Below are 26,288 nucleotides of genomic sequence, written 5' to 3' on the forward strand. Positions count from 1 at the left end.
AAAAACAGATCGATTGGTCAATTAGTTACGTAGTTATATCCGATCAATGTTAACCGTCATTTACACTAAATGTACTGGGATATCCGGGCTAATTTTTTGAAAAATACCTTTGGTATTCCCAGTACTTACCAGATCTAAGATTACAATAATTTTCTTCATTGGCAACCTACTTTAAAACGTCTTTAAAGTTATTTATGCAAGCGAGAAATTCAAGAAAATCGTACGGGTGGTTTCAAATGCCTATCGTTATTGGTCTTTCAACAGTTCGATTTATCTTTAAACTTCCTTACTTGTCAACTTTATTTTTCTATTGTATCAAAGGTAAGTACATAAACTTATATACTATTTATCAAAAATCAAAAACAAATTTATTTAAATATTCTGAAATTGTTTAAACAACAATTATTTTCAAAATATAACGAAAATTAGTAATATAATGAGTTAATTTCTCATTTGCTGATATTTTAAACAATAAATAATGTTTGAATTATACTTTAATCTCAAAAGAAATTATGATTAAATTAATAAATTAATTATAAAAAATCAATAACTTTTAAAACCTACTTTAAAAAATTTGATTTGATTGAATATTCACAAAGTTATTCTAATTGTTTATAAGTACAAAAATTCGACCAATGTTTAAACAAGCGCCAGAGCTCTCCTAATTGACGGATTCGAAAAAAAGTTTGAAAGCTTGAGAGCCCTTCGATATGTGATTAAATTTTCAAGTATCTAAGGACCTTGGTTTTTGCTGTGCAAAATTTTGAAAATTTGCAATTTTTTCTTCAAAATCTGGATTGCAAAATTATTATGCAAAATCTATAGAACCGATTTTGATGAAATTTGGTATGATGATTTTACATGACATGTAGTTTTCTTGAGCCAATTTAAATACCCCAAAAAAATTCCGATTTGTAACTAGTAATGTTTTGTAAAATATTTAATTACAGACATTTTTTTCCTCTTCTATTTTCGCCTAGAATCAACTTGAAACGATACATAATTAAATAGGAAAAAAATATGACATTTTTCGAATATTTTTAACATATTATGTCGCCAAAAGTTAAGTCCACGTTTTTTTTATGCGCATAGAAAAATTTTCATTTCTAAAATCTCCGTGGATATACGATTCACCCAAATATGGCTTTTTGAAACAGATACCGTCTGGACTAAAATCACAGAAGATGAAACTGATGAAACTCAGCAGAAATATAAAGGAAAAAATAAAAAGAAACATGAGCCATGTAAAAACTGCATCATATGTTGTTACAGGATTTTAAATAGATACAATCTATTGACAAACGTATTTCTCTTTGCATCAGTAGCATATAAATACGTATTATCTCTATCGTTTACACAAGTAGCTTGTGAGAGGTCGTTTAGCACTTTGAAGTTTTTAAAAAATCGTTTGAGAAGTTCGCTGACTCAGGAAAAACTAGAGACTTTTATGTTAATGGCATTAAATGTAGACATTTTAAATAATTTGTCATTAGATGATGTAATTAATGAATTAGTTTTAAAAAGTACACTTTTAAAAAAATCTCCTTTTATATTAAATTGGAATTTTTTGATTATACTTAGCTCTACAACACAATATTTTCGATTGATACAAAATATATATTTTAATGATTATTTATTTATTAAAAATAATAATGCTTTAACTTCTTATACCTTCCAACTACTACTTATCCATTTTAAAAAAATCTAAATTATTTTAATTTAAGATTTTAATTTTTATCTACAAACAAATTGTGAGATTAATTATTTTTAAAACAATATCAAATTATCTATGGCTAACTTTTTTCAAATATTTCAAATAAATCATTCACGAAGAGCCTATTTAAAATAAAATAAATTCTGAAACTTTCAAAAAACGTGCCGCTTGATGAATGTTTCCCGAGCCTGTTCATCTAGCCAGTCCGCCTCTGGGAAAGCATACAAAGGAAAAAATAAAATTTCACCCATGTTTTGAAATTTTCCCGGCAGACAAATTGATATAACATGTTACCGACCGCTGAGCCACCACCAACAGTGCATAAAGGCTGTACTTCCCTAAACTTATGGGTTCAGGTTTACAATTATCAATAAATACTGATACGTAACAGACTATAATATTTATTAGTCAACAACAATGACACATGACATCAATAGCTTGACGGCTTATAAACGACTAAATCTACGAACACTGCGGCAGCGCTCAGCGTCTCCAAACGGGAATGGGAAAATTCGTGTATTGACACAGCAACAGATAGCTGACCTTAGAGCCTTAAATCCTGTTCTGCAGGCAGTATCCAGGGCACGGCGGGCTGGCGACGAGGGGAATACTGTTCACTCCGCAGTGACCACCTCTTAGGCTTTCCCGGAGGATTTCCAATGTCAGCAATCTCCTGGAGAAGCTACACAGCAGCTGATTCCTCCAGGCTCCTGATTTTCACCTCTCTTCCGTCAATCTCTTGACTTTTCTCCCCTTTCCGTCAATCTCTCCGCCTCCTATATCTCGTTTTACCCTTGCTCGCGCACTTCACACCCACCACTTAATATCTACAACTAATCTATTTTACAACTACTTAACAACTAAGCTAGGGGTATTGCGACGGGCGCATTACAAGGCGCAAAAAATTTTACCTCAGTTCTGGATGTTTGGAAAATAAAATAATTTCAGTTTTTACAAAATCGGACTGAAGCAAAGCCTTATGGTCGCCATTTACCAAAATCATTTTCAGTTCAATAATTCTTCGGAGATTGAATCCATTCTAAAAGCGTTTTTCAAGGAGGTCAAATTCACAGTTTCAGAGCGGACACCATTGCAGTACCCATGAGGTTCCAAGATAAAAATTTCAGAAAATCGTACAAACTTTAAAAATTTAATACTGAGCTAAAAATTTCCCACAAACAATTTCCACATCTATCGTAGCTTATGCCTTCTAGGAGTTTCTGAACCTGCGGCGAAGATCCTGGGAGATACAAGCTCCGAAAGCTTTCATACCAGGCAATCTAAGGAGGCCTTACAAATACTAACTCCTAAAGCTTCCGTACCAGGCACTCTATCGAGGCCTTACATTATAAGCTCTTAAAGATTCCAAACCAGGCACTTTAAGGAGGGCTCACAAACATTTAGTGTTACAGCCAAGTCAAAAGACCGTGATAAAAACGGATCAGAGTGTTAAAATTCGCCAGTTCTAATAAACAAGAAGTGCAAGTACAAGTCTTAGACAAAAACTAAAACATTTCATTTCGAAGTGTGTAAGCACCTTTTAGGTACAAATATTAGAGCGTGGATCATTATCCCAAGGCCAAGCAACTCGTCACCAATGGAGCAAACAAAACTACGTCGGTGTACACTAACCCAAGCGTCTGTTGTAGTTGGCGTGAAGAGGAAGGCGACTAATCATCCCAGTCATCTCTTCGTAGGCGAGCAGACGACTAAAATTCCGGTACCGCAGACGAAAACCAAGCTTAAGATACCGCTGAGGAATACAACCAATCTTCCACAATAATATTCTATTAAAAAAAATGATGTAAAACGTGATATCGCAGTTCAAGAATATTGACTACCCAACACTCTGTACAACAGAGTTAATTCTTTCATATACAGGTATGGCCAGAAGTACGGAATAAAATTCATATCTTTTGAATGAGTTAATTTTTTTTAAAACGCCGAAACACGTTAACTGATTTTGATTTTTTCCCATCTTTCGGTTATATAATAATTAATTTTTCTTCAACACCCTAACCCCCAGCTACCCCTACTTTTTTTTTCAAATGGAAACATAAGGCATGAGGGGGCTCGTTGAAAAGCTTATAGAAAACCGAATCCAGCCATACCAAATAAACAAGTTTTATTTTTTCAATAGCAAGGTTTTTAGGGTTGTATAAAACACCTACTTAACAAGTGAAATAAAATTTAATTATCTTCAGTGTTATCCTCCATGAATTTGCACAGAATAAAATAAAGAATTTGAAACTGTACCTATCACTGCTAACGCAAAAAAGATATATTTTTTATGTTGCGTTTTTTTGGCACCACTTACTTGCCAGGCTTTCTGGTTAATTTTTCGCTTTAGTTGTAAATTGGAGTTCGAAACGTTACTATTGTGTCAAAATCAAGTTATTTACTGAATTGCAATGGTATTGTCGGAAAGGCAACGCATCGAAATCTTGATATTGCTTGGATGTGGAGACAAAATAAGAAGTCAGGCTGAAGTGCGCGATTTATTTAATGCGAAATATCCCGAAAACCAAATCTCGCAAGGGACAGTTAGTAAAATATTTCACAAATTTGAGGAACACGGTACAGTACAGACTTTGCCCAAAACTGGACGGGCACGTGCTTTGAATGAAGAAAAGAAATTAGACATTGCATTAGAACTTGTTGAAAATCCTCATACTTCAACTGTTTCATTGGCCCGCAATCACGATGCTTCTCGAACTGCAATTCGAATGTTTCTGAAACAAGAGAAATACCACCCCTATAAGGTATGTCTTGTCCAAGAGCTTTTGGAAGACGATTATGATAGGCGATTACAATTTTGTGAGGAAATGATGAGACGGTGTGACGACAATAATGGTTTTCAACGAGACGTACTTTTTTCGGATGAAGCTACGTTTTATTTAAATGGAGTGGTTAACAGGCACAACTATCGCTTTTGGTCCCAGGAAAATCCACACTGGACATGCGAATCGCATACGCAGCATCCACAAAAAGTTAATGTATGGGCAGGTATCATCAACAACAGAATCTTGGGCCCATTCTTTTTTGAAGAAAATCTTACTGCCGCACGCTACCTGGATTTCCTAACATTTGACCTGATACCTGCTCTAGCTGTGATTTTCCCTCATGAAATTGATCCAGATATACCGAATGAAAGAATTTGGTTCCAACAAGATGGCGCTCCCCCACATTTTGGTATTGATGTTCGAAGATACTTAGATGAAATGTTTCCAAATCGCTGGATTGGTAGACGGGGTACAGTTGAATGGCCGCCAAGATCCCCCGACTTAACACCCCTGGATTATTTTCTTTGGGGATATTTGAAAGAAAGAGTCTACCAGGACAGACCGGATAATATTGAGAATTTAAAGAACAAGATTAGGGCGGAGATGCATAATTTACCAGCTGAAGTCATTCAGAATGCTGTGGACAGCTTTTACTATCGTCTTGGAGAATGCCAAATAGTGAATGGAGGACATTTTCAGCATTTGCGACATTGAGTTTATTTTTGTAAATTATCTAGTTGTTTCAATTTCTAAATGAAAAAAAACTTGTTATTGAAAAAATAAAACTTGTTTATTTGGTATGGCTGGATTCGGTTTTCTATAAGCTTTTCAACGAGCCCCCTCATGCCTTATGTTTCCATTTGAAAAAAAAAGTAGGGGTAGCTGGGGGTTAGGGGGTTGAAGAAAAATTAATTATTATATAACCGAAAGATGGGAAAAAATCAAAATCAGTTAACGTGTTTCGGCGTTTTAAAAAAAATTAACTCATTCAAAAGATATGAATTTTATTCCGTACTTCTGGCCATCCCTGTATGAGATTTGCAGACTTAGTTGAGTAAACCTCTGTCAAATTTTAGATAGAAGTGACAATTTTTTTTCAAATTGAAAAATTGTGGTAGCTCTTATTGCACTATATTTTGATTTGTAGGTTCTTATTCCGAAACCAGCAATACGAGTTTTTTTTCATCAAATCTTCTATTAGTAAAGAAGGTACCTACTTACTAGTTTAAAGGGATCAACAATTTCAGACAATATTTACTGTTACCACATATTACATTGTTATAAAATTAATTTCCAATTGTATGATTTAAAGTTCATTACTATCAGAACATATAATAATATTACACTTATCTTCGGCTGTAAACTAGGCTAAGGAATCCTGTCTTTTCTCACTCCTTAGCAGAGCTAACGGTATAGCTAAAGGTAACACTATATGCCATCTAAAATTTCAATGAAATACACATTGTAACGAAAGAATTAGGGCAAAATAAGTTTTTCGAACAGGAAACTATAACTGGTTTTATTTCCTTAGAGTCGGATTTCACCTGTGCCATGCAGAATATCGCGCCGTATAATATTAATATCGTATTAATTTCACTAGATTGTAGCGACGCTTTGTTTAGTGTTAATGAACTTTATGAATGAAGTCCTTTCCTTTTTAATTACTACTTCTAAATAATTGTTTTTGTTTCCTTCGGGCAGATACAATGGCAACAAAAACACAATAATATAAATGCACATTTAACTGAATGTTAAATTCTAAAGTTAAAAAACATTTTTATGTAGGTCCAAAAAAAATATTTAGTGTGATGAAATTATATTAAATTAGACAATAGATGTCTGTTTGAGAAAAGATAATATTATCAAGCGTAAAAAGGAATACCTATACAGTAGAGTATACTTCATTTTGTTGAAAGTCCATAAGGCACTTATGTCAAAAATACAAGACAATATTAATTATAACAGAAATTAACAAAACATTTTATCCAAAACGGTGATTTGCATGCTTATTTTTGTATAGTAAAGAAATCTCATGCACAGAAAGTATATAAAAATATAATAATTAATAAAAACAGGTTTTTTAGAATGTCGCATTTCTATTATTATTACCTATTACAAAAAGACAGATTATATAAAAATATTAAAGTAAATGACAAAAAATGTATTAACATGTATGCATCATATTCTACATTGTATACCTTCTATTGTAGAATTATTGTCCTTTATTTAGAAATACTTATGGTGCGATTAGGATAACTTCCTTATATCAATGATTTACGTACATCGCACTAAGATTTTGGTTTAGTTTGCACATTTTTTGTTCTTTCCTCAATACGGTTTTAACTCACATACCCTAAAAATAATAAGAACAGAATAGGTATTTTAGGTTACATAGTTTTAACGTAAACATAACAGTAATAAATTTCAGGGTGCTTTAAAAGGTAAAAGGCCATGGAAGTAATAGTTCCTGTAAGCAGATTACATCTATTTTTAAATAAAATAATTTTTTTTGACAATTTGTTCGAAATACTAATAACTAATTTAAGAGCAATAAAATTAACAATTCTTTATCTATATAGCTTTTTCACTTATATCTTACAAATAGTACATCGAACGAAAGTTCGTAAGTCCGACACAAAGTTTACGCATTCGACTAAAAGGAACAAGACGTAACCGTGGCGATTTGGAATAGCTGAGGAGTAAAAAAATAAATGAACTAATACATTAAACACCACCAGTTAAAATTATTCCAAGCTTATCAGACTACGTACGGGGTCTGTTCAGAAAATAACCGAACTTTTTGAATTACGTGCTGATGGAGATATTTAGCGATATGCGGTTGATAGCATTGCGTTGCGCACAACAGCACATCATTTAGTTTTCGTGACACTATTAGTGTGAGGGTTTTTGAAATGTGCGATTTTCTGGAACAACAATGCAACGTAAAATTTTATGTGAAATTGGGGAAAACTTTCAAGAAAACGCTTCAACTGTTGAAACCAGCTTACAGAGATGAAGCTCTGGGTCGTATGTAATGCTACGAATGGTTTTCACGATTTAAAAGTGGTCGCCAGTCAATTGAAGATGATCTTCGACCAGGAAGGCCTTATGCTTCAACTGATGACTCTCACGTTCAGAAAATCAAAGATCTGCTGCTTGCAAATCGCCAATTGACTGTCAGAGAAACTGCAGAGAGGTTTGTCAATTGGTCGGTTTTCTGCCAAAACCCAGATTACTGGCCTCCATCATCCGCCTTACTCGCCAGACCTGGCTCCTTACGTTTTTTTCTTATTTCCGAAATAAAAAAAGACGCCGTTTTCAGACTATTGATGACATCAAAGCAAGTTAGTCAAAGATTCTAAAGGCCATTTCAAATGAAACTATCGAGGACTGCTTCGCGAAATACCAACACCGCTGGGAAAAGTGTGTGAATAGGGGAAGGGAGTACTTTGAAGGAGAATTCTGTACTACGATTGCAGCTGCAAGCTAATTTCATTCCATTATTTATTCTACATATAATACAATTAATTTGAAACCTATTTGGTAGCTATATAATCACTCGAGTGGTCTCATTTTAAGCAAACTAGCACATTATTTTTTTATTGTAGTTGTTTAATAAGGGTTAACATTATTTCATCACGTTAAATGAGGTATAAGGACAAACCAAGCATATTACTAGTTTTAGATAGTGACAATCTAATATTGTGTTTGAAAAAGAAAATATATTAAGAATATTAATGAAGCAACTGAAAGTATGTACGTAAAAGTTTCTTGTAAATAGTAATTATTTCTCTTTTAAATATTTTGAGAATATTTTGTGAACATTAAAAATATTTTGTATATGTTATAACTGAACTATTTTGTGTCATATACCGTGGTTTATTTCATTCATCGTTTATTTTATGAGTTATAATGCGGAATTGTCTATGAGGCTATGTCAAACAAATTAATAAATCCATTATAAATATTCTTAAATTTTCTGGATTGCTTCTATTAGTGTAAAAAACACGTTGAACGTAAAATGTATAAAAGAAACCAATACTTAAAGCTACCATACATTTATTTATTTTTTATACGACTGCTTTGCAAAAGAGGGTTTTGCGCACGGAAAACAAGCTCTGAAAACGGTATTTTGCACACGGTTATGTCATCTTGGCACACGCGTCTCCAGATTGTGATTTTTGTATGATGTCACCCAAATTATGCACTGTTTCAAGTTGGCTGAGTTTCATAGCAACCGTCACGGCTCCTTTATTTTGTTGATTAGATACTTCAAAAATTGTTGAATTCCCGAAATTTGGGTGTGAAAATGTGTGATTCTGAAGAGATTTTACAGAAAACAAGCGAAAGATATTCGGAACTGCTGCCCACAAAATCCAAAAGCAGATACAAAGCTGAGTTAAGCCGATTTATGGACTGGCAACTAGGCAAAAATGTCCAAACTTTCTCAAAAAACGCAGTAATGGTGTATTTTGAAGAACTATCTAAGAAATATAAATCTTCGACGTTGTGGACGATTTTTTCGATGCTCAAGTCAACGTTAAGTGCCAATCACAACATAGATCTTGGAAGCTATAAAAAGTTGCAAGCGCTAATCAAACGAAAATCCGAAAACTACGTCTCAAAGAAGTCCCAAATCCTCACAGAAGATGATTTCTGCCGGTTTTTGACGAAAACACCAGACGACAAATATTTACTTATCAAGGCGGTGGTGGCAGTTGGACTATCTGGGGCATGTCGAAGGGAGGAATTATGTTATCTCAAAATAGAAGACACCAAAGATTTCGGCAGAGCTATGCTGATTAAACTGAAGAATACAAAAACAAAGGTACCGAGGTGTTTACCTTTACACTATCTTAAAAAAGTACTGTGCTCTTCGTTCTCCTAATCTGAAGACCGGCAGGTTTTTTTTAAACTATCAAAACGGAAAATGTTCAAGCCAAAACATTGGCATCAACAAAATTGCAAACATGGATAGGGAAATCGCCAAGTTTTTGTTGCTAGTGAATCCAGAAAGTTACACGGGACATTGTTTTCGGCGTTCATCGGCCACAATTTTAGTCAATTCTGGCTCAAATCTGCTTGCCCTCAAACGCCATGGAGGGTGGAAATCCAGTACAGTTGCCGAAGGCTACGTTGATGACTGTTTGAGAAATAAAATGGAAGTTTCAAAAAAGTTAGAGTCTTCAGTGTCTTCTGCTGCCACAGAACCAGAACAACGATCGTCTACTGGAATACAACAAGAAAACAACGACCGCAGGCTGAAAAACTGCACTAAAAACACGACACCAAAAATATTCTCTATTACCGAAAAAGGTGCACAATAATACTGCTTTTGCCAGCGTAACCTTGAAAGAATGTTCAAATGTTACCATAAATATTAAATATTAGTTTCTTTTGTTAATGCGTTAGCAATTTTCTTAATAAAAACGAGTTAAATTAAAAAATGTATTTAATTTATTTTGTTAATGCGTTGGCAATTTTAGTAATAAAAACGATTTAAATCAAAATTAGATTTTTGTGGTCTCTGTTTGCAGTCGTATAAAAAGTATCGTAAAAAACTCGTTTGAAAACCTCTTTGCACACTCGCTCGACTTGTGGACCTCGCCTTCGGCTCGGTCCACCAATATGTCTCACTCGTGTGCAAAGAGTCGTTTTCAAACCTTGTTGTTTAATATACTATTTTATTATAGTTACTGTATACGCACTACCTATATGCATTTGATTGATAAATGAATAAACTTGGCGGAAATATGTATCTAACAATAACACACGTCACATCGAACGCGTAATAGAAGAAACATACGCTAAGATATAATCGAATTTTAGTGGTGATAATCTGAGGATGACTGTAGCCAAAACTAGGTTTATCCTGATACCTGTCACGTGAAAGTTGCATTTTTAACTGATAAATTTCTGAGAAAAGCACTACACAAGCTTTTCTTCAGTGATACATAGAAATGAGACGGCATTAATTTATAAATACTGAGAATTTAGAAAAGAGGTACGACCAACAATTTTATTTGTAATCCTAATACAGAGAATTCTCAAAAAACGTTTTTGATACAATACCTAGTTGGAATATAATTTTATGATTTTCTAGTCATTTATTCTCATTTTCATATTACTGTTAACTTTACTTGAGATTCATTTACTGTCAATTCATGTCAATAGAAAAAAAAATTAAAAACCATAAGATTGTCAAGTGGAAGAACAAGAAAGAGCTTAAACAAAAAAAACATTAAAAATTAGTAAACAAATCAATGATTTGTGTAATAAATGAAGTCAAATAATTAAATTGGGGATTAAGAATACTTATATTCAATATTGAAGCAGATAGAGAGAGAAATTAATTTTAAAGAAAAACATGAAAAAAATTTAACTTATTTAAACTACCACATGAGTTAGTACAGACAAACATACAATTCATCTAATTATTCAAAATATATAATTTTCTTAGTTCTCACTTGACTAGCTTTCATTTTTATATGTCGCTATGAGGAAAAACTAGCTATGGTTTACTATTTACTTTACATATACCTATGCATCTCATTTAGTTCATTCAAAGATGTACAAAAGACGTCGTGAGAGATAAAGTAAGGCAAAGGAATATTTAACGGATTGTATTTAACATAATGATGGGTATGTATGCCACTGCTATTGAACAATTTTTATGACGCTACTCTATGCCAACAAAGAAAATATTGTTCAAACATGTACGAATACGTGAGATAGGAGTGTTAATGATAGAATAATGAACTCTTAAAACACTTATTTATGCGGCTTTTTATACTCTAGCATCACAAAAACATACCTACATATGTTTTTTTTAAACAATTTCCCCACAAATCAGCCATTATGATTATCGTAGTCATGTTTTAATTAAACTACCTTAGCCATATTGTTGAAAACCAAACTGACCCAACCAAAATGCATACAATTTATGTATAGCACAGTACATTAACTTCAACAGTACATTTAATCATGTAACCAATAATATGCTGGACAAAATCTTTTTTAACTTTATTATTAATTTTATACATTATTGGTCCTTGTCTCCTTCAAAGTACTTCCCTATTCGCACACTTTTCCCAGAGATGTTTCCATTTTACAAAATGGTTGAACCATACACTGTAACGTCATGATTCAGTGCACATAACAAATATAATTACCGGTCAGAGAAGTTAATTTCGAGTTCTAGAATTTCTCTTGAAGCAGAGAGAAATACGCCTCTTAAAACGTCATGAGGTGGAAACGGCGTAGCAACTGTCAACCAACCTTTTCTCATCAACTGCCAAACAAGTTATTCAGTGCTTTGACAAGCAGTTTTCCCGCATCACCCTTAAATTTTAAGCAAACTGTATTTTATAATTAAATTAAGAATGTTTTGTAATTTTTGTCATATCGTCAGATAAAGTTGGAGATACCAGAAAGTTGTAATAATTTTAAAAGCTCGAAAATGAATTGATCACTGTTTCAAACAATAAAACTTAGATTAAAATATTTAGAGGGCATTGAAAACCTTTAAAAAATAGGTATTTTCCTTGAGTGTACCAAACCACATCACTTCTGTATAGGAATGATCAAAATTCTCTGGACTAATATTCCCAAAGTTTAGTCTTAAAAAGAAAAAGAAAAAATTGTATAGTATTACACAAACTTACCAGGTTTTCGTAGTTAGATGAGCTCAATCAGTTTTTTTCACAAATAGAACATTAGAAAATAATTAGTTTTGCCACAGCTCTGCTCCCTTTTTGTGGATTTTTTCACGTAACCGTTATAAAACGCCTTGATAATACACAAGATTCACTGTTTCACTTTGAGGCGAGGACTCGAAAAAAAAAACAGTGAGCATCACTTTGATATTGGATCGTGACTGACGTAGATACTTTCTTGGAGCGTGAAGATCCTTTACCAATCCATTGCGATGATTGAATTTTTGTCTCAATGTAGTAGCCGTAAACACAGTTTTCGTCTCTCGCTATCATCCTTTGAAGGACTATTTCATCGTCATTGGATTATTGTGTCGAGTGATGAGAATCCTAAAGAAACACGACCATAATAACATTACTTAATAGCCACAGCAATCAACATCTTGTTTTCATCGTCTACTGAACTCAAAGTTTTAAATCCGTGACATTGCTACGCAACCGAACATACAGACCTGCAAATAACGCCTAATTTTTCTCAAGAATGGCTTTCTGTAGGCGATTTGCTCAAGAGACAATATTTTTTTAAAATAAAACCACATTTTCAATGTTGCTGCCCGTTTTAAAAAAATTCGACCACTGTAAAAGTTTTGACCTCTAAAAGGGAAAGGTAACCGGAAAAAACTATCACCTAATATATCGATTTAACCAAAGCTTTGAGAAATAATACTCCATAATAGTCCAAATAATTGTGCCAAATTTTAAAGCGGTCGGCAAAAGGGTTATGAAATTATTAATTAATTAAATTAGTTTTATTTTTGACAACTTTAAAGGCCTGTAACTCAAAAACCAAAAAGTTTTTATTTAATTTTTTTTCATAGATCGTTTTTATTTATAGTCGTGAATATGCAGTCAAACGTTGTCGGTGAAATTTGCGGACACCCTGTATAATTATACTTTACCAACTATGTTGAAGGAAGTAAAATTTTTCTTTCTGAAACTAGAAGAGTCTGTATTAACAGATCCTACACAGAGAAAATCAATTCAATCGTGATTAAAATTCTCTTCCCTCAACAAAAATATTATGTACAGGGTGTCCCGAAATTAGGGGGCAATATTTCTACGGGGTGTTCTATGTCGAGAAAGATTACTTTTTCTTTATATAAACATTGGTCCAAAAATTCTTCCTAAGGAAGTTATAACGACTTAAATGGACTACTCTGATGATGATTTTTTCTAAATAACTCCGAAACCAGTTGGAATAAATTTATAAAATTTGGTAACTAACTTAACTCTTACTTGCTCAGTCGGCTACTAAAACAAAATTTACAAATTTTCATCACATACGTTCCAACACTGGAGGGAGGGGAGTAGAATTTACCATAACTTTTTTATACGTTGACGTTTTTAACTTTTCACTGAAAAGTATGAAATTTCATAGTTTTTATGGAAAAAAGGTACTCTTGGTTCATATTGGTAGAATGTTCCATTTTTGTGTAAAATCTGTTTAAAAATGTGTTAATCACCGGAAATCGAAATTTTCAATATTTTTTATCATCGCAGGTTTTGAATAAAAAACATGCATTTGGCGTCATTTGCATTGACAGTTCAGTTATTTACTCTTTGCGAAGTGTTATCAGTCGAAAATGCAATATTTGATGTTTTATAATTAATAGCAAGCAAACATTCTGTTTGATCCTAAACTGTGTTTTTTGTAACCATCATACATTATGTCTTATACACTATTTGTACACTCGTTAGTATAGCATTTCGTTAGGTTTAATTCTGTGTTAGTTTAGTGCTCCGTCACGTGTTTTTTTTACGAGTCTGTCAGTGTCAATCAATCCGTCGAATATTGTAAACAAGCTCCCTCACTGTACAATTATTAGTATATTTAGTTGTTTATGTACCAGACAGGTATAGAAAAATAAATTTGAGTTCTTCCTACAAGCAGTGTGTCTATAGACAACAAACAAAAAGATCCTGAACCAGTACAAAAAAAATTCCACGAATATGGTGTAAGCAATACGAGTTGCAACACATTCATTTATACAAAAATTAATTTTTCCCTTGAAATATTAATTAAACACACAAAGGATGAATTTGATATTTTTTATTTTAATAATAATTTTACACAATTTTTACATTAAAAAAAACACATAGTTCAAAAATTTTACCTCCCCGCAGTACTCACAAATATATTTCTTAAAAAATCATAGATCTGTGAAGTTATATATCATTTGTATACCTAGCTTTTTGGTGTCGAAGAACGTTGTCTTCATTTGATAGGATTTTAAAAAAATTTAATTTGTTTGAGTTACCTTATAATAAATAACTATTCTATCACTGAATCATATCCAATATTTTAATTTTGATCATTTTTAAGCAAATAATTATCATGAGTGTGGATAAATACAAATCAAAGTTTGATTTCATTGTAAAATTTAACACAAATCTTTTATTGTGCAATATGGGCCATAAACGAGGTTGTAATCAAATAATTATTTATTATGAGAACGTTTAAACATTTTTATGAATCTGTTTAGTCAGACTTTTATCACATGTTATAAAGTAATAAACATTCAAAATAGTTAAAATATACTATACATACAATACAAAATTAATTTCTTGTATGTAAAGTACCAACATATATTTTATGTAAATGTAATCCTTATTAGAAATTCTTGAATTAGTTAAATATCGTCTTAAATAATTTTTACTTAATTTTGTACTTGATCGACTGCGTAAATGTTGTAATCAGAACAAGACAATTATATTGTTTATAACGATTGGATTCTACTAACAATAATATTTGTTGTCGTTTCCGTAGTGAAATCCATACCAAGACTGCGAAGCTATGTAGAAAATTATTTTTGCTGTCTATTCGAAGTCAATTACGGAACCATGTTCTGTAGGAACTGCAATCTTATACCCATTAGGTGGATAACAAATGAAAATAGCCTCGATCACTGTGAAAACGTAATCATTTTATCGATGTCTCGTTAATCGTAGACAATATGTTTGTATCTAATTGAAAATGGCGTTGGGTAAGTAGATAATTATAATAATTAATTCAAAGGAATTAGGAATAAAGATGCAGAATGAGAATTTCAACATTTAAAGGTCCATAAATTCTATTAAAATTTCATGGAACATACACAAGCACCTTAATATTACAATTTTTGTATGCGTACGTACATATACATTTAATATACAAGGTGTACTTAAAAATGGGACTCTCCTTCTAACTTAATAACAACTTTTTTATAATGTATATAAAATAGATATTTAAAATATGTAAATACATATTTTAAAACCGGTTCTTGCTTGCTGAATGACTCTGTAATAAGTTGTACAGATTGGGTTCAATATAGAATAGTGCTATATTGCGCAACTTATAGTAAGTTACCATAAAATGGCACATATGTTTGATTATAAAAAATTCGTTGATATATTGTTAACCTACGGTGAGAACCAACAAAACGTTGCAAAAGCTCGCGTCATTATGTAGAAGTTTTTCCGATGAGGTTATATTCCACCACCTCGATTGAAATTATTTAGATTGCTTTAGATATCTATTGCCTCCTTGTAGAAGCTTGACGAAATCCTTTTTTTTTTCTCACCAAAATTATGGTATTAGTTTTCTCGAATGTCTTGCATCTGTCCTGTGCTCCACAATTGTTGATTTTTATTTGTTATTTTTCATGTGACACGTGTGTCAACACGTGTGTTGCTTTAACCACGTCCAACGTGTCTTTTCTGTCGTCCAGTGTATACTTTCCACATGAACACATGATATACATCGGAGTCTTAGATCGTTCCTACAACTCGTCTTAGGAAATGCTGTTTCTGTGTTTTTTTGAAGTATTGTAGATGTTATTAACATTGTGTTGCCTTAATATGTCATTGTAAGTATATATGGTTTTCTCTTGACAAGGACATCTAAGAACAACAAGGTGTCGTTTACTTCCATCTCCAATGTGGTATAGAAATCCTTATGGCGTTATATCTATGAGGTCAAATAATAAACATATTTGAACCAATACATTTGAGTTGCTGACACCATAACTTTTATATCGAAGACTTCTGTGTAGATGTTTCCACAACTGAAAACAAATATGAACCGATAGCTGTTCTTTGTTTGTTTATAAAGCTGACCCCAAAATGAGAAGAAAGTCATCTAGATGTAGTAAGATTCCCTTGGCTTTGTTAATAAATTCTCCAGCATTTTTATACCATATTCCATCTTTTTAACTCGATATTTCATTTGATTAACATGTACCGAGTGAGTGGGTGAGTGACATCCAAGTGGTACTGTTGGTTTATGGACCTTTGGAAGGCATAAGGTTGGGTTGTTCTTGAATTACTCGAAATAAGGTCCTTATGTATATTTTTTTTGGGAATATTAGATGCTCGAATCACAAACAGACGCCTCTTTTTTAACTTTCTTGACTGTGTTGTTTTCGATTTTTTATGCGTTGTCCTGTAAGGGTTTGACCATTTTGATATGCATTTTGTTGTGACCAATATGACATTTGCCCTTCTTTTATCAGCGGCGGGTATGGCAATTTCTTGAGTTCTTTGATACGCCATGAACTAACAGATTCAGGGGTCGCAGTTTTGACATTTTGTAATACGTGTGCTGCCTCAGACCTTATATTTTTTTCCTTTACTTCTAGATAAAGACGTTGGCACGTGGTTTCCAAGGCGCTAATAATTTCCTCTTTTACAATTGCTAAACCTTTTTCATTTTTATTTTGAATGTTAGCTTGTTAGCTCAGTTCCAATAAACTAACACATACTAATTGGAAAAGCCCACTTTTGATGACATTCTGTACCTATTTTATATTCTATTTATCATAGGGTGTACCTTGAAAATAACTAATTTTTAATAAAATTTGAGGAATTTAGATTAAGCATCTATTACATATAACTCATATTTATTTTCATTATAGACTATGTGGTAAATCCAAATCAAACGTGGAGATTAAAGGTTGAAAAGCTTTGTGTGGAACTGGATATATTTATGACCATCGTAATTCAACGTGCCAATTTACAGTTGGTAATTTTATTTGCAAATCTGCAGTGGTTGACTTATACCTACATTAGGGAGCGACATGAAATCGTGCTGCCAGTTATTATTCGGAAAGCATGCATTATAAAGTTCCCAATTTTTCTTTATTTGTTGCAGGTACTTTAGTTGGCAATTGCTCGGTTCTCAACTGTGAACTACGCAAATAAGGGAACAAATAGTTTGCGATGTCAAGTTGCCATTAAAGTCTTCGTCTGTTAATCTTGTCAACCTTATTACTCATTAACTTGAAAATATATAGTTTCAGTTGTAATCCACCAAACCGATGCAGAGGTGATAGATAACTTGACTTTAAACATTTTATTTGATCCGATAACTCAACGGAAAGCATTGAAAACTTTTTAAAACGGTTGTGAATCCCATTCCAAAAACGAAAAATGACGTGCCTATTATAAGAATATCTATATGGTTCAACGAAACCAGTAAACATATGGTTCCACAGGAATGCCCAGATAAAGATCTCTATTGTTTCAATTTCCTTCAAAATAATTGTTGTGTAATTTGTTGTTTATTTTTCATCACATCTTTTAACGATTTGACGAGAAGAATAAGATCTAGGACGCATTGTTGTTAAATAACACTAATCTTACAATAATAACAATTTGTTCAAATGAAAACTATTTCTGTCTTGAGAGTTCTGACAGAGAGCGAGCTATACCTACCTATCTCTCTAGATCAACTCGCGTAGTAGGATTAAGTTTCGATGGTCATGTTTCTTTTTTGATGGTGCTTTCTTTACTTATTTGATATTTTACTAGCTCAGCTGTGTAAAGTATAAATAAAGAAATAAACCATTGGACTAAAAGTATTAGTCAAGGATTATTTTTATGAAGAAAAAAATACACTGAAAAAAGCAGGCAGGCAGAAAATATACATGTATAGCGAACTTCAATACTTCATTTGAAATTATTATTCACAGTTTGAATTTGTTTATTTGTTTGTTACCTTATGATATCCCCGGAAGATACAGAAGGTGTTTATTGTATTATGACTTACTTCGTTTAATATCTGTCTCTGGACAGTAGATACGGTACAATATAGGCCTTATCGGGCAAAGTTTTAGGCCGGTCGTCCTTTGGATGCGTTTTAGGCCGGTCTTCCTGTGGATGCGTTTTCGTCCGAATTATTTTCGTCAGAAATCGAACCCATAATTTTCTCAGATTTCGCCCATGTGGGCACTGGACAAGTCTTTGCTGTGCACGAAGTCAGTCGTCCATTCTGATTTATCAAATCAGCATATTATAATTATTAATAATGTGAATGATAATCTTTTGGAACATAACTATTTTAGACGGCGATTAAAGATTAAAAAAGTGTTAATGACGTATTAGCTAAACGAAAACAATTCGTTGAATTTCATCATTTTTCTGATGATTTAAAAGTGTGATGTGATATGATTTGTCGGTCAGATCCCACACAAGTGGTTACAAATACATTTTTTTTAAAATTCGTGAAAAAATATCAGCAAAATCTTTTTATAAAAGTCGCTGGCATAAAGTAAAAATTGAAATAGTTATTTGAAAAAAACGTACCCAAATAAAGCGCGATTTTTTCAGTAATTTTTTGTTTCTTAAAATTAATAAAATCGTCAAAAATTTTTAGCAGCATCTTACCATATAACTCTTTACGAAGAAAATAAACTGAAAATCGTTACAGAAGAGTCAACATTTTTTAGCAGCATCTTATCATATAATTAACTCTTTACGAAGAAAATAAACTGAAAATCGTTACAGTAGTCATCCGTTGATAAGATCTAACCAATTTTCGAGAACGAATTTTTTTTAAATCGACATATCTCGAAAAATAATTAATATTTTTAAATTGTTCAAAAATGTACTTTTTTAGCTTGCGCGCACTATGCTTACAGTAAGTAACAAGTGTGGGAAAGTAACGAATTATAGAAGAAGAGAAAATAGAAGATTTTTACGGTTTTTTCGAAATATCTCGAAAAGTAACAAAGCAATCGATACTTACAAAAATCAGTGGATAGGTCTTTTTTAAAACCTACAATTTACTAATTTAAAATTTTTCAATGCAATGCTATAGTTTTTTAGTTATTTTAGAAAAAACAGTTTTTGCAATTTTGTGAATTTTTTTGGCCATGTTCGCCATTTTGGATCGAGTTTAAAGAACAAGAAAATCAATTTAAAATTTAATTTCCCACACGGCCATATAGTTTTTTCCGAGTAATAATTTCTGTAAGTACTTCTCTAAAATCAATCAATATCAATAGATTTAACTGAAATGGAAACATTTGCACTTCTTCGTCCGATTTCTGACGAATCCAATTCAGACGAAAACGACGACCGGCCTTATGCGAGGCTATGGTACAAAATATTTCTAAGTGCGGTGCTAAGAGCAGTGCTATGTCCGATGATCCGTTATGGTTGTGCCCTAATAATAAATGACCAAGACGTTAAAGTATATAAAAGCGAAGTAAAATCCTACTAACTTATTAACAACAGATGCTGTCACCTTTAATTGAAAATAAAATATATAACCTATATAACACAATAACGAATACCTATGCCTCTAATAATACTACAGGTGTTGGATATCCGCAAGGTTACCTCAATTTTATAATACATATTCTTTATTCATTACATTAATTTTCACCGATGTTTCAACTAAAGGGTACTTTCCAAAAAAAAAACCGAGACCATAAGATCCTATTTTTATATCCGAGAGTACAGTTAACTAATTATGTAATTCAGTCGGTGTAACTTTAGAAAGCTTCTTTTACAGGCGGCTGATACCTAGTATTCAATCATTATCTATCAATATTAGTTATCCTTACAATATTTCATTTAACAAAAGCGAGCACAAAAAACTACCGGTAACGCGATATTCGCATAACGATTTTTATCTCCAACGTTTTTTATGAATCGAATTAAATATCTGGCGCTTCCGGTATTTCTTCGTAGCTAACTTTAATGTATCACGCCTCAGTTGACGAGAAAAAATATGTGATTTAAATATGTTCACACCGTGTTAATGTTATCTAATATCTAATACATTAAAATTGATGTTTAAACAAGTGATTTTGTACCGAGATCCATCTCATATTAATTTAGTCATTTTATATTTATTCTACAGACCACCCATTTACCAGCGCTCTCTTTTACGGTCGGTAAATACAGAGAACTTTTTTAAACGATTAGTAAAAAATGTTAATTTGGCATTTGTTTATTTCTTTAATTAATTGAATTATATAGACGTTGAATATGCATGTTAGAGAATATATTATATGTCCAAGAGACAGTATACAGATTGAATAGTTACGAGAATAGTTATTTCGATAAAATATGGCGACGGATTAAAATATAATAAGTTATTTCGGTTATATAAAGTTCCTACAAAAACGTTCTTAATAGCAAAATTTATTTGAATGTTAACCGTTGTCTGGAACGTGTAATCGAGGAGCAGCATGCGGGAATAACTTCTACTAATAACTTTTAAGATTATGTCAATAAATAACACTTAAAGTAAGATACGTAGTTGTATTAGTAAGATAGAATCCAAGAATTTTAGTTAAAGGAATTTATTAGAGGTAATTATAACTTCCAAAATACACCACTACCCTGAAATAGTCCCCTTGAGACTCTACATTATGGCATCAGCAATTTTTTAATGAAAGATGGACCTTCAAAAGTCAATTCCTAAATACAGTTGTAATTTCATAAAAGTGTCTGAGCATGTGATCTTAGATCGCTTTAGATCTTTGTCCATAAAGTGAGTAATTTTGAAGATATGACACAATTTTTTCTAAACATGTTTGATGTCATACACTGTTGGAACTTGTGTTACTGAGTTTCGGAGTAACTTCTGAAGAAGAGACCGATATGTCTCTCGAAACGTCAAGAGTTGTAAACCGACGATGGGGCAACCGCTCAGAAATCATTCAACCATTAACGACAACCACGAAAACCTACAAACAACTAGTAGAGTAGAGATACATTGCAAATAAAAATACTAGAAACTTTTCACCATTAACTGTTTTAGAAGTAGGATTAATGTGTTTAATGCTTAATTCAATTTTGAATAAAAAAAGCCTTTCCTATTGCATAGGTACATCTAGGAAATGAAATATATGTGGTTTCAAATAAATGATTACTGAAGGTTCAAAAAATCATCGATGAGAAACTTTTAACCTTCTAAGGGGTATTGCTTAAACGAAAAATCTACAACAATGATTTTTTGGACATTTGTTGATAAAATAATATATAAAACACAATCATAAAGTTTCATACATCTTTTTCCATGAAACCATATTATTTTAGGTTACTGCCCATTTGTTGAGTGTGTGGTGGCCTAATTTAATATTAATTATGAATAATTTTTCATAGATGTACAACTGAAAATTAAATACACCTATTGAATTTTCGAATCAATGTTGTCGAAATTTTGAGATTCTAAGTGGCAGCGTCTGAATTAACTAACTATTTAAGCTTTTTAAATAAATCATCGGCCCAAGTTTCATCAGTGTATGTCAAACTTTGATAACCTGTATCTCAAAAATTGTGCTATTAAGATACGAAATTTTCTCAAAATAATTAAAGGAATCACCTTATGACATATTTTTACGTATCGTAGTTATACCATGTACCGATGTAAGAGAGAAACGGTAGATAACTAGTAGGAGATGGCAACTAACTTTTTTCCATACTAACTCGTCATAGTAGTTACAAAATTTAAGATAGTAGTCTTCGTGGATCTATCGATAACATAGGTATATCTAAAACGTTCTTCATGGTCTCATCTCGATACACATTATAGTTTGTTATTATCATTATCCAGCCTCGTTTAGCCCATTTAATTTGGATTCTTCTGAATAGCAAAATATGTTTCAGTTAAAACAGTTTTTAAGTTCTGTCTAAAATAGAGAAAGAGGAATGTTTCTTTTTCTTCATTTTCTCTTCTTTACATCATTAACATTCGATGTATTTTCATTAACGTTATTAACCACATCCTGAAAGTTTTTCTCATTCCATTTGAGTTTTTTGTTTTCTTCTACAGTGCTTCCCCACTCTTACATGGCCTTTTGCTTTCCCAGCTAGTATTTTTATATTTTTATGTTTTTTCCATACTGCTCTGCTCCTTTTTCTTCATATCGCTTACTAGTCCAAGATAGTGTTAGTATTATCTTATTTCGGTCATTCTGTTTATATGATCGTACCACTAAAGGACTTTATTTCCCTTTTCTTAATGGAACATTTTATATTCATTCGTCTAAAGATTACTTGGTAATAGACTTTGTTTTCTTTGACCTGAAAACACCTTCCCATGTGGTTTAATTTCATTCACTGTTCTTACTTTTTTCATGGTCTGCTCCATGTAGTGTGCAGCACACTATAGAATACCCGATTCTTTGGTTAAAATATCCTTAGTACAACTGCCTTGTTGGAGTGTAAATATTATAAAAGGATTATAAAAAACCGTATTTATTTTTATATTATGAGCGAGATTGATAATATTTTTGATAAAATAAAGCTACAAAATACAGCAATCCGCCATGATAGAAGATAGATAAAAGAAGGGAAGAAAAGAAAACTCAACAACTGCGAGTTAAAAAAATGTCAAACAGATTATGTTATCAAACAAAATGTTTATCCATGCATAAATTGGTGCTAAACTACAAAGAAAAGTCCTGCGACACATTTTTAAAAGAACTCGTATTGACTGATGAAGGTGTCATGAAAATTGAAGACGAGACAAGAAACCAATATCAAAGCTGGCTTTGGCATAAGTTAAGATATGGTAGAGTAACGACCTCACGAGCGTTTGAACTTCAGTGTTCAGTTCAGTCAGTGCAAAACCAATGATGGAACTCGCATTAATAATGGGAGAAAAAATCCCAGACATATCGGCCATGAAACGTGGTAGAATGTTGGAGGATGAAGTCAGGAAAACTGTAAGTACCAGACTGGGGAAATTTTTTTTAAAAATGTGGGCTAATGCTTTGCAAAAACTCTCCTAGGATAGCCCGATGGAATTTGTGAGGACAGACTTATTGAAACTAAGTGTCCCATGAGTATGAAGACTTTTAAAAATTATGTGGAAAATGGAAAACCGACCCAGAAGTTTTATGTGTAGATGCAGCTACATATGTATTTTACAGGACTTCAAAAGGGCTACTTCTGTCTAGCTGATTGCAACTACAGTACAAATAAAAATGTAGAAATAATTAATGTTACATTTGATGACAACTATGTATCAGATTTTCTTAATGTTTTAGTCTCTTCATGCATATATTATTATGGCAACCTTGTATTTTTATTTAGCTAATGAATCTTGCAATACAAAATATTAGCATCTTATGTTTACTGTTGACAAACATAGATGTGACGTCTTGATAGACGCCATGACACCGGCGAGCATTCTTGCGTGAATTTTAAACTTAAAATTAAAATATCAATATTTTTGTACGAAACCTTTTGATTTTCTGTAGAAAAAATATATTTTTTGGAAATAGGAAATACCTACATCCGATCATAGAACAATTTTCCAAAATCTGTCATCATGCCTGTTCTTATTTGTTCTATACTTTGCTACTGAAAAATTAAATAAATAACACCTTGCCTAACCAGCAACTATCAAAATTTAAGGAATGATTTGAAAATCATTTTCATTCTTTAGCAAAATAAACTTTTTGGTTTTGATTTACCGAATTGTTTCCTTTTCCCAAGATTTTTGTATTATTCTAATATTTAACGGTATCAAAGTTTGCCTTTTCATTAAAGTATTTGATCAAGTTATCTAATATATTACTGATCTGAAAAAATTTCCAATTCTTTTCAATTTTTAAGATAAATCTAAGATATTTTTACTATACGTATATCATTTTTTGTTGCATTTAAAAATTTATTTTATTTTCAATGTTTTTTGTTAACAAATCTTTTTGCATATTGATTAGGCAGATCCCAAAAAAAAATTGTCACTGGTTCCGAACCTCATTTATATTTAAAATGTTAATATATGTATATGTATACCTTGAAAAGTTGTGGAATTTACCTTTCAACTCTTTCAGCTCACGATTTAGGGTTGACTAACCATGGAGCCAAGACTGAAATAACCATATGACACCGTAACCCTTTATCCCTTATTCCTGTTGGAATGCAATGATCAGATTTGGATTCCTTCATCTTGGATATTCCTTGATTATTCCGTTTGTAAATAAAAACAAACAGAAATGAAAAAGCCACAAACGAATCAAACGATATGACGACTATTTACTTCAGCTTATGATAAGAATAATAGACATGTTTGATGATGCAATCGATATACAGGTTGATTCATTAACAATTAACACTCTGTATTTCCGAAACTATCAACTTTCGGATAAGGCTAGTTTGAGCCAATGGTCGCCATTTCCCGTGTAGTATCTTCAGCTTTCGATTTTCCCATTGTTAATGAATCACCCTGTATTTAGTAAAAGTTTAAATTTAATTCTCTAATATTGCTGCCGTAGATTAGTTCAATAAATATTTTCATAAGCAGTGTCTACTTGGGCATAAAATCCATATCACACTAAATATAGTTACACGAAAAGGCTCACTTGTAAAGTATTTAAAAAGGTGGATGGTTATGGAAGATACTGACACGCTAGTTTTACCTTATTGGATGGGTATAATAGCAAAGGTAACTGTAAATTGACCAAACTCTGTTATTCATTTATGTACAACGAGCTCGTTTCAGTTACATTGGCCGTTGAGCAAATAGATCAGATTCAAATCGAAGGAACAACAATACTTCTTATTCCAATTGAAAAAGAACGTCAATCATTAAATATAATAGCAGCTTTATCTCTCACGTGTCAAGAGCTATTGTGGCATCAGTAGTAACCTCCATTAGTCTTCTCCAAGCTATTTAACAACGTGTTTGATAGATGTTTGTTTTTAGAATATGCTGTATATGGCATTCTTAGATCGGTAACAGTCGAAATAAGATTGACATGTCGTGGCGTCCTCTTCAAATGTTTAGGAAAGCAGATCTTCCAAAATTAATGTTTGTTATTGTTTATGTTAGAATTTTGAGGTGCATTCCAGTAGTGGGACGCGTTTTAAATAAATAATGAAGTTCAGCATAAAAGCGAAGCAAAACAAAAAAAAATAGGACATACCTATTATATCCTTCAACGTATTTTTACATTAACGTGAAAGATAATAATTTTGGTATAAAGTCAAAGATGTGTTCTTAAAAAATAAACAATTTGTAAGAAAATTAAATACTAAACAATTAAAGTAAAAACTGGTAATATAATAGGTGAAGAGTAATTCACAGCGTGTTAACATGTTAACAGTATATTAATGAATGTCTGTCTCAGGAGTATTCTGTCCGCTTCCAAATCACAATGTTTTATTGAAATAGCGCCTATTCATTACTTATAACCCAAACAAAGTCGTCTAAGGCTGGCCAGCTATGTTGAAATTCCAAACGACAATCTTGTACCGCTTACAAATTTTATCATTATACAATGTGTCTCTAAATGTACAGGGTGTCAACATTGAAAATACAAATAACATTTTTTTAATATTTTAAAATCTAAAACTTTAATTTAAAAATTTAATGGTTCCAGTACCTATCATTGAGATGGCCTGTTGACACGCCGTACATATTAAATGTTGGAAAATCGTTGATTATTTGTGTGCTGTTTAACTAATGTAGTGTATTATGGAGTTCTAAGGATTAAATCAACTACTATATTTTGAATCATTTATTTGTAGAAGACATACTGTATAGTTGGTTCATATAAAACTATATTTTCGTATATTTGAATATAAGCAGAATTTTTTAACCGTGATAACTTATAAACTAAAAAATAATAAAGTTTTGCTTCTTTTCAACTCCATCTGTGGATACACTGTATACTGATGTAATTGATATCATAAATATAAAATAGGTTTATTAATGCAAAAAATCACAACTTCCACACTAATTTTTAAACTTATTTTATATAACTTTAACTACAATGTCAATACAATAAGTCCAGCGTGGTACCTTCAACAATATTCAAAAATACTATTCATTATAATGACAATATTTTTTAAGGT

Source organism: Anoplophora glabripennis, unplaced genomic scaffold (assembly GCF_000390285.2).
Source record: "Anoplophora glabripennis isolate ALB-LARVAE unplaced genomic scaffold, Agla_2.0 scaffold83, whole genome shotgun sequence".
Taxonomy (NCBI): Eukaryota; Metazoa; Arthropoda; class Insecta; order Coleoptera; family Cerambycidae; genus Anoplophora; species Anoplophora glabripennis.